The sequence below is a fragment of the Manis javanica genome, chromosome 16, assembly GCF_040802235.1.
Source record: "Manis javanica isolate MJ-LG chromosome 16, MJ_LKY, whole genome shotgun sequence".
Taxonomy (NCBI): Eukaryota; Metazoa; Chordata; class Mammalia; order Pholidota; family Manidae; genus Manis; species Manis javanica.
The window spans coordinates 37,879,761-37,897,233 of NC_133171.1; the positions used below are offsets into that span (position 1 = coordinate 37,879,761).

At 46.3% G+C, this 17,473-nt stretch overlaps 2 long non-coding RNA genes across 2 annotated transcripts in view; one reads left to right on the forward strand and one right to left on the reverse strand.

Annotated features, from left to right (window-relative positions):
- LOC118969215 (uncharacterized) overlaps positions 1-10,339 on the forward strand; it is a 45,751-nt gene extending 35,412 nt beyond the window's left edge. The window contains exons 2-3 of the long non-coding RNA XR_005057151.2: positions 4,843-4,969; positions 10,115-10,339. This is a non-coding gene — a long non-coding RNA (uncharacterized lncRNA). The remainder of the gene's footprint in view (positions 1-4,842; positions 4,970-10,114) is intronic.
- The window catches only part of LOC108394480 (uncharacterized), a 33,667-nt gene that overhangs the window by 10,064 nt on the left and 6,130 nt on the right, over positions 1-17,473 (reverse strand). The window contains exons 2-6 of the long non-coding RNA XR_012126277.1: positions 7,585-7,705; positions 6,461-6,572; positions 4,831-4,957; positions 4,420-4,747; positions 546-670 (exon numbers count right to left, since the gene is read on the reverse strand). This is a non-coding gene — a long non-coding RNA (uncharacterized lncRNA). The remainder of the gene's footprint in view (positions 1-545; positions 671-4,419; positions 4,748-4,830; positions 4,958-6,460; positions 6,573-7,584; positions 7,706-17,473) is intronic.

Consider the following 17,473-nt stretch of genomic DNA (forward strand, 5'->3'; position numbering starts at 1 on the left):
TCCTTGCTCCTCCCACTCTCTCACCCTGTACTCCAGCTACTCTTCCCTCAAATACAACATTCTTGCCACAGGCCAATCCCTCTGCCTGGAAAACTTCCTTTCTTCTCCTCTTTTCTGGGCCAGTCCTTCTTCAAGTCTCCATTGAAATGTCCTTGCTTGACATCCTTCTCCCCTCAATGTAGACCAGAATGGGTCTTTTGTTCCCTGTATTTCTGTTTTAATGTGGTTATCACAACTGCAATAATATATTTAATGTCTGCTGCCTTTCCCCCAGATAGATCTGAGGAGAGAAGCATGTTCATCACTGTATTTCCTGCACCTGGAAGGGTGTCAGGCAGCTAGGAGGTGCTCAACAAATTCTTAACAAATGTGATTGGCCACCTTTAAGATGACCTCAATTATCCCCACCTACTAATATTCACAGCCTTGTGTAATCTCCTTAACCTTGAGTAACTTGCTTCTAAAACATAGAAAATGTAACATTGAACGTATGTCATTTCCATGATTAGGTTACAAAAGATGATAACATCCATCTTGGTAGTTACCTTCTCAGCTTATGTGCTTTGAAGAAGCAAGCCGCCGCGTTGGAAAAGCTCATGTAGCAAGGAGCTGAGGGTGACCTCAGGAGGTGCTCAGGTACACAGTCCAGCAACCTGCAAGGAACTGAATCCTGCCAACAACCACATAAGCTTGGGAGTGGAAGCTTCCCCAGTCAGCCTTCCAATGAGATCCCACCCTTGGCCAACACTGGGTACAGCCTTGCGAGAGCCTCTGAAGCAGAGAGCCCAGCTAAGTCATGCCTAGACTCCTGGCCTATAGAAACCAAGAGATAATAAATGTGTTAGTTTTAAGCCACTGTCTTGGGGGTAATTTGTTACACAGCAGTAGATAATTAAAAGACAAATTAATGAATGCATCAGTAGATGAGTGAATGAAACCAAAGACCTCACCAAAGGCAGGGGAGATTAAGACATAGGAGAAGTAGACTGAGAAGGTGCTAAGACAGATGATTGATAATGCTTGCTGGTTGATTATGCCTCTCCCAGATATAGAACCTGAAGATAGGGTTTTGAGGAAACTCTTCAGAGTTTTCAGGATCAGAAATTCACCATATCTCTGGACGCTTTATATGCCTATGTACTATCTGACACCACTCATAATAATTTGTATTTGTAGATGAATACCAAAAAATACATCATTGCTGTTGCCAATTTGGAATTGATTTATGTCAAAATATACAGTCTGGGTTGGGAGGTCTTTATTTTAAATGGCTATATTTTAAATCATGTGACCGTGTCTGAGGTCTTTATTTTAAATGGCTGTATTTTAAACCAAGTGACCCTGTAGGAGCATTTCTATCTCATGTATGTTTGTCTGCTACTAAAGTCTCATGTGGCTTTGTAAATGGAAACAGCTTTAATAAATCAGAATGGGTTAGTGGGCTTTAATTATGTCTACAGTCCAGGTGTAAATGATATAAAATCCTTACAGCTATAAATACTAGCTTTATCAATAGCTCTTATAATTTATAATTTCCCAATGCATTTCAAATGCTGACTCTCACCTTTTCCCAGGATTGATTTCCTGTGTCAGAGTGAATAAAGGGTGCAAAAAAAAAAAAAATAGTGATATACTGCAGAGAGCATTTCGTGTTCCAACATCCAGTTTTTATGGAGGTCTACAAAGATGTTCCTTTTCTATCTTCTTAAATCTCTTATTTTTCCTGCCTAGTTACACATGGGGAATATAATTGCCTAGGGAGTTTCCCTTGGGTTAAGTTTGTTTTTCATTAGGAACTACGAAACTTTATCACCGTGGCATTGTAACTTGCCCTAACACTTCAAGTTTATTTGCTCTCAAATAAAGGGCATTTGTTCTTCCTGTTATTGATAATCATTTTCTTAATCCCCTAGCAGCCAAATCCCATTCCAATTGCTCATCATGAAAAGCTCATGCTTGCCTTATGGAAGTGCATAAATGGACCTGATAGTATGATGTACCTTTGTATTTATCCACAAAGAAATGTCCCATTTGAGAAAATCTGAATGGTGTAATCCTGAACTTAAAGATGAGTTACAAAGTGCCTGCTCGAGTTCTACACTTTGAAAAAAATCAGTATTTCCAGAGGGATGAGTCTATTCCTTAAAATGTATAGCTTCTGAAGCTGTAAGACCAAGATTCTTAAAGCTCCACTATAAGAGGTAATAGATTAGAAATTAAGGTAAAATAGCTGTGAAATTGTAATGGGAGTGTATGGGGGCTGGAGATTTATACACATTATGCTCAGGTGGGCTGAGAATACAGCTTTAGCCTTTCTCACAAACCCTTGCCCACGGAGTCACCTTAGTTGGCTACAATATTTCGAACAACACTTGAGGAAAAATGTTTAGCCTTTCTGTTTTCATGCCTGTCCCTCTGCTTCCACAAGATGGGACTGGGTGGAGGGATGTGTTCACTGAATCACCATGGGACAAGAGTAGAGGGGCTCTAGAACCCAAGAAGGGTCCCTGGAGGCTCCGGTCCTCGCTGTTGCCCACCGCCCTCCCTCCTGACCTTTGTGTGCTACTAAGTTGACTGTACATATGCTTCAACATGTGGCCTCTTAGCCAGGTTTGGGGCACCTCCTGGCTGCCTGGGTTCTCCTCTGTCTAGCCCCTGGTCTAGATGAGTCCATGCTCCCTATTGTAGGGTCCTCTCCCTTGTCACCATGGGCCACTCTCAACTCAGCTACTTCATCTCCTCTCACTCCATGAGGGAACTTCAGCGGCCCCTCCATAGTACATGAAAACTGAGATTGTCTTTGTGCCATGTTTACTTAGGAGTGGCATCTCTGAGGTTTGGTGCAGGTCAGGTCACCAGGCCATCTCATCCCAGAGTCCAAGCCATGAATTGCAGAAAATTAAACAAACAAGCAAAATGCCCCTGCCCTTGACATTCCTCTCTACAACTCCCAAGACTTCCTCTAAAATGGAGATGGAGAGCCATCTATTTCACTGTCTACCTCACATGACTCTCTCCTCTTCCCACTCTCCATTCAGGTGACAAGGGGAACTTCCCCTTTATTTCCCCTTCCTGAATACCTGAGGTCTCCTCTATGTCATATCCTTCCCCTTGCCAACTTCAGCCTCAAGGTTGAGACTTAATGGCTGACAGAGAGCATATGAGAAAAACCCACTTACCTATAAAGGAACTAATTCAAGAGACATTTCAAAAATACTAGACCTCTTCTGTAAGTCAACAGAAAATATATCATCTGATTTGAAATAAAAATTGTAATGACTCTTTAAATACACTTAGAATTCATTGGTTGCCAAATTTATAAGTCAGCCTTTAAAAATGATGAGTTTTCTGCTATGTACTGTATGGTTCCATTTATATGGTATTCAGGAAAAGGCAAAACTATAGGGACAGAAAATGGATCAGTGGGGTTAGGGGTGGGAGAGGGGATGATGATAAAGGGGGACAGAGGAACTTTTTGGGATGATGCATTTTGACTGTGGTGGTTGTTCCATGATTGTGTGTTTGTTGAAATTCATAGAAATGTATACCAAAAGGGGTGAATTTTATGGTATACAAATTAAATCTAAATAAACCTGACTTTTATTTTAAAAATGATGAGCTTAACATTCCCAAGATTATAGCTGACAGAGTAAGCACTTACTAAATAATGCACTGTTCTACCACTTTGCTTTAGCTCATTCAATCCTCACAATAACTCCATTTGGAAGATACTATTATTATCATCATCCATCTTATTGATAAGAGAAACTGAGACCTAGAAAATTTAAGTAAGTTGCCCACGACCACACAGTGAGTACAGGTAGGATTCGAATACAGATTGTCTGATGCCAAAGTCCACAGGTTTCACCACTATGTTATATGGCCTCTCAAGATAAGTAAGTTTAGCCTGGTAAATATTTAAGAGGTAAACTGGTAACTCTTATGTTTTCCCATAACTTACCTTTCTAGAGTCTTTTTTGGTTCAATCACCTTTACTCTCAGATCAGAAGCCAAGTGGACACCTCCTCCCCAACACACACACACACACGCACATCCCAGAAAAATATTCCTCCAGTTGCCTCAATCCAACATCCTCAGTTGGACTGAGAGACCCATTCTTATCAGTAGCCTTCAGTGAGCTAAGAATGGGTCAGATCTGGATGACTTTTAGGAGGATCCCCTGGAAAGTTCTAGACAGAGTTTGAGCTCAAGCTCCTGACTACACCCCCAAACTATACCCTAAACTGGGAGTCTTGTCATTTCAATCCAGATACCACTGCAGCCTCATAACAAAAATGGCAGAATTCTCCCCTACTTATAGCAGTTCCCTTCTCAAGTTTGTGTTTGCTTGACCCATGCCTGAGAACCCCGGCGCAAGCTACCTCCACCAGCAAATGAATGAAGTGCTGCTTTCATTACCTGCTGATGCTCGCACACCCCAGAAGTCCGAAGGTCTTCCCAGCTGCTTTTCTCTAGGACAGGCTTCTTTCCATAATAAATTATGGTGCTTGGTGTAGGACAGTGGTAAGATATGGCACACTATCAGGACGGATTCTTGCCAAGGCAAAGGGGTGCCAAGCCCCACATCCAGTTGTCCGGTTGTCCCAACTTAGTATGTATGCTGCAGAGCCCGCTTCCATTAGCAAGGAGGTCAGGGAGGCATTCATTATGACAGGGGCTTTAGGCGTGTCTGAATCTACTGCCGGGAAATGTCACTAGTTGTGTATCACTTTGCTCAGCCAGAGATCTTGAATCAGAAGTAGATAACAAGAACATGAGGAAAGGGCAATGATCCACCCCAGCAAACACTAACTTGTGTTTTCATCTTACCTGCTTTACTAGGGAACAGTTCGGTCCTCCATGCTGCTGGTGAGTCACTGGAGGAAGGCGCTTTGGAATGAAGGGAAGACCACCTAGGCCACAGCTGATGCACCTGTCTCCAAACTCTGATGGGCCCCTGGACCAAAGGGTAGGGCTGCTTATACTGGGTTACTGGAAGATGTATCATCTCAAACATGCACTTGCCCCTAATTCTCAATATTAAGGGGTCCTGTTGGCACATTTGGCCCATTCATGGTGAAGACACTGAAGGTTAGGACAAGGTTGGGTAGGTTTTAATGGGATGGTGAGAGAAGGACAGGTATGGGAGTTGGGGCAAGACTGCAGATAGAGAGTCTTCCCTGAGCTGCTAGAGAGCATCTGTGAGGTACCCTTGAAATCAGGGATGTCTTCACACTGAAAACAGAGGATCAAAATAGTCAAGGAAATCCTTAGGAGACAAATTTTGTCTGCTCGCAGTTGGGCCTGGAATAGAACTTAGCTGGGCTACTCTCCCCTGTTAGCATTTGTTCATATCCCCATGTCAAGGAGTTTTTCCCTTTTTCTAGAGGAAGTCATGAAAACACTGGGCACCTGATAGGAAGGGTCATTGTCAAGAGAATGAAGGACCTAGAAAAAAAAGTGTTGCTTATACTTGCTTTTGCAGTGCAAGCATGAAGGCTAAAGATTATTCAAAACTGAGTGTATTTGGCAAAATGGCAGTGGAGAGATCAGCACGATAGTAACAGAAAGCCAGTCTTCATTCCCAAACAGTGGGTGGAGGCACCTAGGAGGACACCCTCCTGTAATTTTATTTCCTCAGACATTATAAATCATGTGCTTTAGACCTATAAAGCCATCTTCTATGTTTAAATATAAAAGAATATTGCTACATTTAGAATTGCCCTTTTCTTGTTTCTTAGTAATCTGTTTTGTTGTTCCACTCCCCCTAAATCTTGTTGCTTCAGTGTTCTTTTATTCTATTTAGCAAATAGGTATTGAGTGAGTGCATATGCAAACCTCTTTGTAAAGTGTATTGCTTCCAATGGGAAAAGATGGCTAATTTCCTAAAATTGCTCTGTGCTCTATGGCAGACCATTATGAAAGAAATATTAGTGTATTCAAAACAACGAGTACACACTGTATACAAAGCATCATGCTGATTAGAGAGAACTAAATTTATCCAAAGTTTGCTGCACTGGCACTTCTGAAGACTGGGAATCCCTGATTTCAGGGGAGTAGGCACCTGAGTTGTGAAGGTTCCATTTCCATGCTTCCTCCTACCCTCTCCAACCTTCTACCCCCAACTTGCTTTTTCTCATTTATAAAATGCACAAGGTCACAGTTCCCTGATTCACGTAGTCTGCTCATTGATCTGCAAACATGGAGTAAGATGCATCATGCCAGCCCGTCATTTATGCATCTGGCCTTGCTCACAGACATAGAAACTAAAATAAATCTGACCTCAGGCCAGCAAGCGGTCAGCACGACCTCAGGAGGCAGAGACTGGGTGCTCCTCACAGGCTTCCTCTATCCTTCCTTCAATGCCAAGTAGCGGCTCAATGCCGACCTGCTCTGCTGGCTCGGTCTCCCTACCATCAGCAGACTCTTGTCCTCCCCCGACCCTCAAAGGCTCAGTTACCTGAGGAGTGTACCTGTATGTTCAATATCCGGTAGTAAAGTTTCCATTCTGATTCCTAGCACCAGGGAAAAGGCCAGTGAATATCAACAGTACAGGAGGTTTCAAGTTCAGTCTTTAAAAAAAAAAAAGGGCAGCAAAGGTATAGGTTTGTTTGTAGAAAATTTTAGAAATACAGAAAAGCACAAAGATCAAGTAAAATTTGCCTTTAACCATGTTTTCTAGTAATTTGTATGCATATATATCAGTCACAGTCACCTTTAAAAATGTATTTTAGAGCAAAAACTGGTAGTTGTAATACTGTTGTTCCTGATTGTTCTGTAAGATTGTACAGGACTGTCCATGGAGTCGTCTTTCTCCTTTGCCCTACCCTCTGACCTGATCGAGACCATTCTTGCTGGGAGACGGGTCTGGTTAAAATTCAAAATACAGTATGGCAGAGCCTTCCCAAGTATTTGGGATTATGTAAGACACTTTCACGGAATGCAATTTCCCCTGTCTTGTTTTATTTTGTGTTTTTGTTCTGGGGAGGTATGTGTGGAGGAGAATGCTAAGAAAAGTACAGGAGTATTTCTTAGTTCAGAGTGGTCCTAAGGCAAGCAGCAGGGACACGTCGGAAACAGACTCTCGGGCCCCACCTCAGTCCTGCTGATCCAGAATCCGCATTTTCGTGAGCCCCCCAGGTATCTGCAAACAGGCAAGCGGCCCCTTTCTGGCCTTTCTGAGGCGGCACTGATTGTCAGGCTTTGTACATAACTTTCACACCTCCTTGATGTTGAAACTAGCAATAAAAATCCCACCTCCGTGGGAGTAAACACCTTTTGCTCAAGCCACAGACTGCGTTCTCTTGGGAAAACTCTGAATGTGTTTCCTTCCAAATGCCCTGAGAGTTGTGGGACGTTCCAAAGGGAAGTCCAGGGAAGAGGCCCACTCTTTGTTTTGCCTCTCCTTCAAAGCCTGTTCCAGGGTCAGTGCTGTTGTGTTTGTGGCCCCTTAAGTCATAGTAAATCATTCACCCCATGGGGGACGAGAGAGAGATTCACAACAGAGCTCTTTAAATTCTGTTGGAAAAACCCACAATACCCTCCCTCCCCCTTGTCCACCACCAGATCTGCCTTATTTCCTACCTCCAAAGCGATTCAATTAACCTTCGATCATCCACCACGGGGCCCCAGGAGGCACAGGCAGGGTGCACGGATTGTGAGGCCCCTTCTTGGGGAGCTGGGATCAAGGACTTGGAGGGCAATTCTGCTGACAGAGAGAGAATAAGACGTGACGAAGCCAAAACAGTCATGTCTGGGCTGCCACCACAACTGTGAGCATCAGGATGTGTGTCGGATCAGACCAGCCTGGGCCAAGACTCCAGGGGGCTGCTTCTATTAGGCCTGCACGTGAAACCTCAAACTGGGAAGGGGTCCCAGGCGGCCACCTGAAGCCGTCTGGGGACAGCAGCACACTCGGCCTGCTAGGACCAGCTGTGCCCAGGAGAACTGTCTTTCTTTCTCTTCACGAACTTGGTCAGTCCCACAGAGCCTTTGTCCCTGGGCACCTGGCTGCCTCTGGGTGCCGGCACTGGGTCCTCCTCCATCTCTTTGCTGGCACCAGTCAATCCTGCTGGGCCCAGCCCTGGCCTTGTCTGTCACACATTCATGTGGTGCCTCTCCTCTCCTACACTGGGCTTCTTAAGCCCTCAGGGACTGATTTGAATCCATCCCTGGGAGCCGGTGGGACACCTAAGGGGTCCAGTGCCTGAGGCCATAGGGGAGGATGAAGCATGGATAAGAATGGCTTTCTCCTGACCCCTGAGAGACTTAACAAATACCACCCCCTTGGTCCTGGCAACTTATAGGTATTCATCAAGCCAGTACAGTGGTCTTTTTCTTTACAGAGGTTATGGAGATAAATGGTTGAAAACTCAGGCCCGGGGAGACCTGCATTCAAATCCTGCCTCCTTATCACTAGCTGAGTGTCCAGCTTTTTTTTTTGGGATTTTTACGGCTTCAATTTGCACACTCCTAAAATGGGGATTGCAGTACCCGTCTCCAAGGTTATTGTGAGGCTTAAATGAGGTGCTGCATGAAAGCACTTAGACACTGCCTGGTGCTTAACGAGTGCCTAGTAAAAGGCAGCTGTCATTGCTCGTATTAGCGTTACCTAAAACTGGACAGCAGGTCATGCCAGACAACCTAAGGAGTCAGTGCTGCACCCCAGAGGCCTGGTTTCAGTTCTGGACCTGTCTTAACTTAGCCTTGTGTCCTTCTGTTTCTCCATCTGTAAAATGGAGATGACACTCTGCGCGCTTTCATGCTTGCATCAGTTCTGTGTCGCCAGCACTGTTTAAGTGCTTCCTTCATTTGGTCCCCACCACATCCCTGCTTGACAGAGGGGGAAACGGATGGAGGATCAAGCAGCTAGTAACAGATGGTGCTGAGATTCCAGGCCCCAGGGCCTGCATTTCCACCTTTCTTACTGTGGAGAATCAAATGCTATAATGATTCTGCAAGTGTTTGGGGAATGGGAAGCACTGTGCAAGCATAGTGGTTATTACTATTCACCCACGTGTCTTGGCGTTTGGTCTTTAGCTGGGATCCTTAATGTTTCCTGGGGGGCTATAGAGTTGGGAGGCTGCTTTCAGTTTTCCTGAAGTCTTTTAATCACTGGCTGCTGTGAGATGAATTGTGACCCTACAGAATACAGAAGTCCTAGCCTCTCGTATCTCAGAATGTGACCTTATTCGGAAATAGGGTCTTCTCAGAGGTCATCCAGTTATCATGAGGACATTAGCGTGGGCTGTTACCCAATGTGACTGGTGTCCCTATGAAAAGGGAGAGTGTGGACATAGACTCCCACAGAGGGAGGACCCTGTGGAGTCATGGGAGAGCACCAGGTGAGGACAGAGGGCTGCTCTGGACATCTCCGAGCCGAGGAACACCTGTGGCTACCAGAAGCCAGGAGGGAGGCATGGTAAAGACCCTCCAGGGCCTTCAGAGGGAGAACGGCCCTGCCAACACCTTGATTTTGGACCTCAAGCCTCCAAAATTATGAGATGAAAAATTTCTGTTGTTCTGAGCCATCCAGTTGGTGGTACTATGTATGGCAGCCTGGGAAGTGAATTCACTAAGATCTAGGAAGGTGGAGATGAAGGTAATGAAGGAGACAAGTAAAGAAGGGGAAGATGAGTAAGAGGGTGCTGAGGCAGCAGAATAGAGTCCTCAGCAAGTACACATCTGCACACATGCGCGTGTGCATTTCAACAGTGTGAAAACCGATCTGAGAGCTCGTCAAGCCGGGAGATCTTCCCTCCGTGAGAAAAATCACATGAAAGGCAAAATGAACATTTAGATCACAGTCCATCTCCACTGAAACAGGTGGGAAAGAGGAATCTTCTCTCTGAAATCATTTAATCAAATCCAACTCCTTTGTCCTAGAGCAGAGCAAGTGAGAAGCATGGGGGCTGAGTTTCCAAGACCCTCCCAGAAGTGAAGACAAGAGTGGGATTAGAAATCGGGCCTTTTGGCTCCTGGCCCCATGGTAGTGACATTCTGTCACATCAACCCTCCTTGGAGGCTTATTTTTTTTGCTTGACACACAGGAATTTATTCTTCCTGTCACCACTTAGTTCACACGATTACATTGTGGTTCTTTTTTTTTTTTAAGGAAACTTTTGATTGAAATATGCACTCAGGAACATGCACAGATTGTAAGTGGACAGCTCAGTGTGTCTACATCTGCATAGGCAGCTCCCAGGCAAAGAATTCAGACGTCACCTGCTCCCCTGAAGTCTTGCCCCTCGTCGCTAACAACGCCAACAAAGGAACCACTATCCTGACTTCTTAACATCACAGATTGGTTTTGCCTGTTTTTGAGTCAATATAACTGGGATTTCACAGTACTCTTTTGTGTCTGCCTTCTTTCAGTCCACATTATGTTTGTGAGATTTGTCTGTGTTTCACATATGGAGTAGTTCGTTCTCACTGTGATAGAGTATTCTGTGGTTCTGGTCTTTTAAACCAAATCAAGAGGTACACAGACAGAAACGTGTCCTAAGTAATTCAGTCTGGCCCTTAAAAAAATAGTCAAAGTAACCAAATTGCTGAAACCACAACAATTTGGTTACTCTTTACAAACTGGATCCAATTTATAGGCCATCTATTAAAAGCCACTGTCCCAGATCACTCCCCAAGCCCCCTCTCCTGGATTCCCACAGCCCTAGCTGTGTCACATGGGGCTGACCCCATCTGGACAGAGGGGCTGGGGCTGGGGGTTAACTAGCTGGGTTCCACCTGGGTGAGCCCATCTTGACTTCAGAATAGCTCAGAGCCTGCACTGTCCCTCACTTGGCCAAGAGGCTTCCTGTGCCTTCCCCAGACTCACAGCCACCTTCACCCAGGGTCAGGGAAGCTGCCTCCCACATCTGACGTTTTGGAGTTATTCCCCTGGTCTGATCAGCCTCAGCACAAAGGCCTGCAGCTCCAGGTCGGCCAGAGGCAGAATGGAGTCAGCAGAAGGAGGCTGGTCCTCTGCCCAGTCCCTCCCCTTGCACCCACTGCCGAGGGTCACTCCCACCACTTTCTCAGCCTCCAGCCCTCATTCCCAAGAACAGTCCAGCTGCAAAGGGGCTGTCCCCTGTTCTCTCATCTTTTCCTTGCCAGACCACAGTTGGCCCTGGTTTCTTCATGCTGACCAACCTTCCTGGGGTCTCCCTTTTGCTGGTTACAATGAACTAAACCCCAAATGCAATTTCAAGGGAGTCCCAGTGCAAATCAGCGGGGCTGCGGTCCTGAGCCCCAGTCCATATATGGTACAATCCCTGAACCACCACCGGGATAGTGCTGAGTGTACACAGCTGATTCACCAGCTGTCCCTCTGCCTCCCTGAGCGTGCCTGCCCACTCCAGTTTCCAGTGACATCAGCACTGCACCCAGAGCAAAAGGCTAGGGCAACCCAAGGGCCTGACTCCCTGTGCCTTTGGGAGGTGGCAGGGAGGCTTTTACTTCTTTGTCAGCGCCCCCTCCCACCCTCCCAATGCCTGGGATGCTGTGCTTTCCGGAATGTAAAAGAACAATAATATAACTGGAGTACCTCTCTTGTTGTGGGTGTGGTCTGGGGGAGGCAAGGCCAGAAAACAGTGATAGCTCAAAGGCTTGCTCCAGCCCAGTTGTCGAGGACCGTTTTGACCTGGAAGCAGTCATAGGGCCCCACCCTGACATTGGGCAGAGTCCAGCGTTCCCAGCCCTCCGTCAGAGCCTTGGCGGTTTGCTCTCCACCCTCACCCAGACTTTGTTTGGCTTTCGGTTAAGTATGAGCAATGGAACGAAGAAATTCTCAGACACAGGAAAGAATACTGAAGTCTGGGCCAGCTCTATTCAAAGCTCATTAGTGGGCGGTCAGGTTCTTTTTATTAGCATCCTCACCACCCTTCCAGTGCCTGTTAAAAGCAAAGCCTTGTACTAGACTCCAGCAGGGGTATGCTCAAACCAGCTGAGAACCTAGTTGTAAAATGTTTAGGAATTTTGCAAGCTTACAGTTCAACACAAAAATTATTAAAGATTAAGTTACAGAAAATTAAGATAGGATAAATTAGATTTAAAACAAAGGTAACAAATAATCAAAACTCATTTATTTCCTACTTATTTTACTGCATTTTACTATTATCTGTGCCTTGACGTTATTCCCAACTATTGTATCCGTATAGTGGAAATGTGAACACCGTGCTTCCGCACATCTCTTCATCTCCTTGTTCAGTAATGCTGTGTTGGGAGGTTGACATCAGCCCTGATGGGAGTATGTACCCCATAGAAAACACTATAAATCAGGGCTTCCCCTCCCTTTTCCCAGAACCAGTTGCGAACCTTGACCAGAACACCACTGATTGTGGGGTCGATAAAGAATGACTCACTTTCTGCCCTCAAGGTGCCTGTAATAAAGGACACTTATCTGGAATATCTGGGTGCCCCATCTAAGTGCATAAGCCCACCTGAGGGACAGAGATGGCAGCATGAGGAGGATATGTCACTGGTTCTAAGATGGAGGGGGCTACATGCAAGAACGGGGGAGAGGCCCCTAGACACTCATAGGGCCTCCAGCTGACAGCCAGGAACCTCAGTCTTACAGCTGCAACAAACTAAATTCTGCCAATACTTTGAAGAACAAGAAAACCAATTCCCCCCCAGAGCCTCCAGAAAGGAACTCAGCCCTGCAGACACCTTGATTTTAGCCCAGTGAGACCTCTACGCAACTTCTGATCTACACAATGTAAGATAATAAATTTGTGTTGTTTTAAGCTAAAGTCGTAGTTATTTGTTACAGCAGCAATAGTAAATTAATAATCATGCCCACCCCTAAAGCCAAGGATGACGACGGACACTAGGATAACAGTGTCTGGATTAGCCCAGTTTGGGATTGTCCCCCTGGGTTGGGTGACAGGCCGAGTTCCCTTAGCGTGCTGGCAAGTGTCCTAAAATAAGGCAGAAGGGAAAATGGCTGAAGGGTTTGAAGCCAACAGGTAAGCAGTACTATAGCCAGGGGACCAACCAAGCTCCAGGACAGACATGCCAGTTGTTTTCTGCTGTCTTCTGTTCTGACTGTCTGCTCATTAAACATGTTAAATGTTACTCATAGTTACACCTAGAGGGCTATGGAGGCCCCCAGAGATCATCCCCATTGGGCCAGGACCCAGGCCTGATGGTGAGGAAAGAGTCAGAGAATGGGTGCACAGGTTTCCAGTCTCAGCTGGACTTCTACAGCTCAAATTTGGAAAACGCTCCTTTCCATAGTTCATCAAACCTGAGACGCCTTTGGTTGTAAGATCTACACCATTATTTCATGAACCACTATAAATGAAAAGGCACTGCCCAATAAATGATGACATGCCATCAATTGTAAGATCAATGCTAAATGAATAAGATGTTAAAATGAAAAAAAGGGTGCACCTTAGAATCGACCAAATATGATACTCTCAATCTTTCACCAATGGCAAAGTTTAACTCCTAAGACGCTGCCAGCTTGGTCAAGACTGGCAGGGCAGGCACTCATGGTTTTCTAAGGACAGATGCCAAGGTGGGAAGGTGTGAGTATGCTCAAGGAGCTCCCTGAAGCTGTGTGTAAGGATGTGGACATCCTTCTGCAGGCAGTGGGCGGTCCTTGAGGGGTTCCTGGCAGGGGACGATGACATCTCTGACGACATGGCACCCTGGTATCTGAAACAGTATTTAGAAGCCCATCTCATATCAAAGTGTGGAGGATCGCTGTCCTCTCACCCAAGAGACTGGGACTGGAGCAGCTGGGGACTCCCCTCCACCCAGCGCTGGTCAGTGTGCTCACCCTGAGGTGAGGACACACTGAAAAGAGTGTGTCTCTTTTCATAAGGAGCTCAGGTTTACACATCCTCATGTGCAGGGTCTGTGTCCTCCAAGTCATTCAGTGACAGACAAACCCGCTTTGCATTCACCCTGGGACTCTGCCCTGGGCCCCCAGAGGCAGCAGTGATGGCACCAGAGGCCTGGTCCAGACAGCACGATGCTGCACAGACGGAGCCTTTAGGGGTCTCCAATGATCAATTTTGTGACCTACTTCACCCCTGTGCCTGGGGTTGGCCCCAAATTCAGGAAATGTGGAGATCTTTCTGAGTACCTCAGTATGTAAGGGAAAAAAAATCCCAGCATCACTATATGGAAAGGCCCCAAGAAATCATGATTCTCAGGAGCTGAGTGTGGCTCACCTAAGCAAGCCATCCAGAGAGTGGCAGAATGAAGCTGGAATGAGCTCCTGCTGCCCCAGGGCAGGTCCAGAGAGGCAGGCGGATGGGTGTAGGAAGTGCATCGCATAGGTACACCCTGGGTGTGTGGCCTTGGGCAAGTTACTTAACCTCTCTGGGCTTCCATTTCCTCGGGGCTGATAATAGTACCTGCTGCAGAAGTTTGCGATGATTAAATTAAAAATCCAGGAGAGGGTGTAGACCATTGCCTGCCAACTAGTAATTGCTCCATAAAGAGTGATTGTTCCTGTCACCAGTCTTCCATGCAATCTCGGGCTGCCTCCACCACATAGCTCCTACTATCAAGCTGGAGGTCTGAACTCTGAGATTTAGGGACAGAGGCATCTGTGGAATTTGCTCCCCTTGCTAATCTGGGAAAGTAAACAAATCATTTCTGTTCAACCTGAGAGGAGCCTCCAGGGATGTGTGAGGTCATGGTGCAGTGCAGTTTCGTGTGAGGGCACAGCGTGCTGGACGGAGGGAGAGTCGGCAGCCCAGGTGGGGCAAGGAGGCGGCTTCCTGAGGGCCGAGTGTGGAGGGAAAAGAGAAGGAAGTCAGGAGCCAGGAGGTGCCTGGGCGTGGGCACTTGGCATGTGAAGGGAGCTTAGGAGGCCAGGAAGGGGGATGTGATGTGGGCCTTTACACTGGAAAGGAAGAGGGCTCAGAGCCTATGAAAAGAGCCATTTTCTGTGCCCCTCTGGAAGGGCCTCTCACTGGGAATTTCCTACACAGGGCTCCGGGCCTTGGCTGCCTTCCCAGGGAAAGGTGGTGTTTGTCATGGGCAGCTTGCACACTGCCAGGCTTTAGTTTAGTGACGAAGGGTGCCCACTCCTGTCTCTGGCACTGCAGGGCTCCTGAGCCTTGTTCCGCTGGGAACAAAATGCTCTTTGCTTGAACCACACACTTCAGATGTCTCAATACAAGACAGGGACTCTGAGGTCAGGGCAGAAGTGAAATAGAGGCAAATAGAAGCTACGAGAAATGCTGGAGTAAGGGGACGCAAGGGCCGCCAAGGGCGTGCCCTGAACTGACAGAGGGGCCCGTTTCAAGGAAAAGGCTTTTGTGTGGCCCCAAGACTGCTGGCCAACCCTAGGGCACTGGTCATGCTAGCTTGGCTATTCAAGGGAGCCCAGTGCGCTCTAAGGAAGAACCCCCTGGGAGAGAATTTCAGAATTAAAAAAAAAGCACATTAACTCCCCTTTCCTCTTTTTCCCAACCCCAATCAAAACCTACAGTGTATGCTATTGAAAAACCAAATCTCGGAAGCAGCATGCACTTTCTGACAGCATCTGCAAAGATTTCCGAGGCTGAGAGAAACAAACACGTGTTCCATTTTCATGCTGTATAATGAGTAGATGGAGTCCTCACACACCTGTTCAGGCAAGACGATGATGATGGTATTACTAGAGGATTTGTGCTGCAAATACACTCTATTTCTCTCCTACCCCTGCCCGTAACCTGCCTCACTTCCTCTTTCCTCTTCTCTCTTTACTGTCCCGTGTCTCCCTTCCTCTTGTGTTTACTTTTTGGCTCCCACTTTTCCTCTTCTCTCCTCATTTCTTTCCTCATCTCACTGCTCTGCCCAGCTTGCAGAAACCTGTGGGATGAAGCGAGGAATTCCCGTCATGTCAGGAGGAGGGGCTGCTGGGAGGGCACCGTGGCCAGGCGCTGGCTGCCAAAGGTCAGAACAGAGGAGTGTGTGCCTTTGGGTCCCTTATCAGAGTCCTGGCGCTTCCTACTGTAAAGGGCCCTCTCCCCTCTAGTCCCTCAGTCTAGTCAGAGAAACCTCTGGACCTCCCCATGCTCAACCTCATCAGCAAAGAATCAGGAGAGAGAGCAATGTGACCAGCTAATGCCTGCCAAAGACACAACAGATGGAAAGAGTTTAATGTATTTAACATCCAGGAATATTTTGCATCAGAACTGGACAGTTTCTGGATACAAAATTGATTTATAAAGGAATGAAATTTTAATGTTGGAATGTAAACACAGAGAGTCAGAATATGGGGATGAATTTCAGGGTCAGAGGGACTCCTCCTTGATTTGTGTTTCTGATGATTCGTTTTTGTCAACAAATATTCACTTAATACTTACTATGTGGCAGGGAATGAGCTGGTTAGTAAGGCACAAGATGGAAAGCTGTGATTCGTATCTTTCAGGGCCTTAAAGTCTACCCCAAGGCTAAATTCTACCCAACTTAAATATAGCTTTGGTCTTAAACATATTTCCTTTGTGGAAACAGCATCCCCTTGGATCCCTCTCACTGTATCTTGGGCACCAATATAAAGATGGAATGGTGTGGAAACCTGTATATTGATCCATTAATCCATCCACCCATCCACCTTTCCAGTACTTCATTCATCCATCCATCCATCCACTCATCTTCCTACCTACCCATCCAACCATCCACCTTTCCACTCATCCATCCATCATCCGCCTGCCCACCCACCCACCCATCCATCCATCCATCCATCCATCCATCCATCCATCCATCCGTGATCCTTCCAAGCATGCAGAAGGCCAGTTATCAGCTCAGCTGGGAAGAGGGCACACCTAAACAATCACGGTGGTATGGAGCTGTGCAAGGGCAGACCCCAGTATTTGCGTTTAGTGTCCATGTCTGAAAATTCACAAGTAAATTGTTTCTGAACACTAGACTGTGATCAGAGAAACAGATATGGGACGAATTTCAAGGACTGGTAATAAAAATTCATAGGGAGGTGCTTAAACTTAATCATGATAGTATATACCCTTCTCCCCCATCCAGGAGACTGGCTCAGGGAAGGCAGCACAGTTCATGTAAATCTTCTTTCCCCGGAGATCCCACTGTAGAGCTTTTTTTCAGTGTGATGACCCACTGCATCACGGAGGTGCCCCTCTGATAACTACTGCACTCTCCTTAACTATAAAAGTATGAACGCTAATAAGCCTTTTTTGTGGGCAGTTTAAGTTCCCAATCTAGTTTCCAGTGAAAGATGCCCCCAAATTGGAGAACTCAGTGGAAATCAACTAAAACCATTCCCCGGCTCCCCAAATGTATTCCAGTATTTTTGTGGCTGTGGGAATTCCAACTGAAATTTACTCATTTCTAATGTCAATTTGAGTTGTGTCTCTTTGTAGAAATGCCCCTCCCCCCCTTTTCTCTCTGAATATGGCCCATTCATTAGTAGTCTGCAATCAATCTTTCTCTAGCCAAATGAGAGTTGGAAAGAGGAAATAGGGCAGTGGTTAGAGCCTTGAGCTGTCAGGAGTCCTCTTCC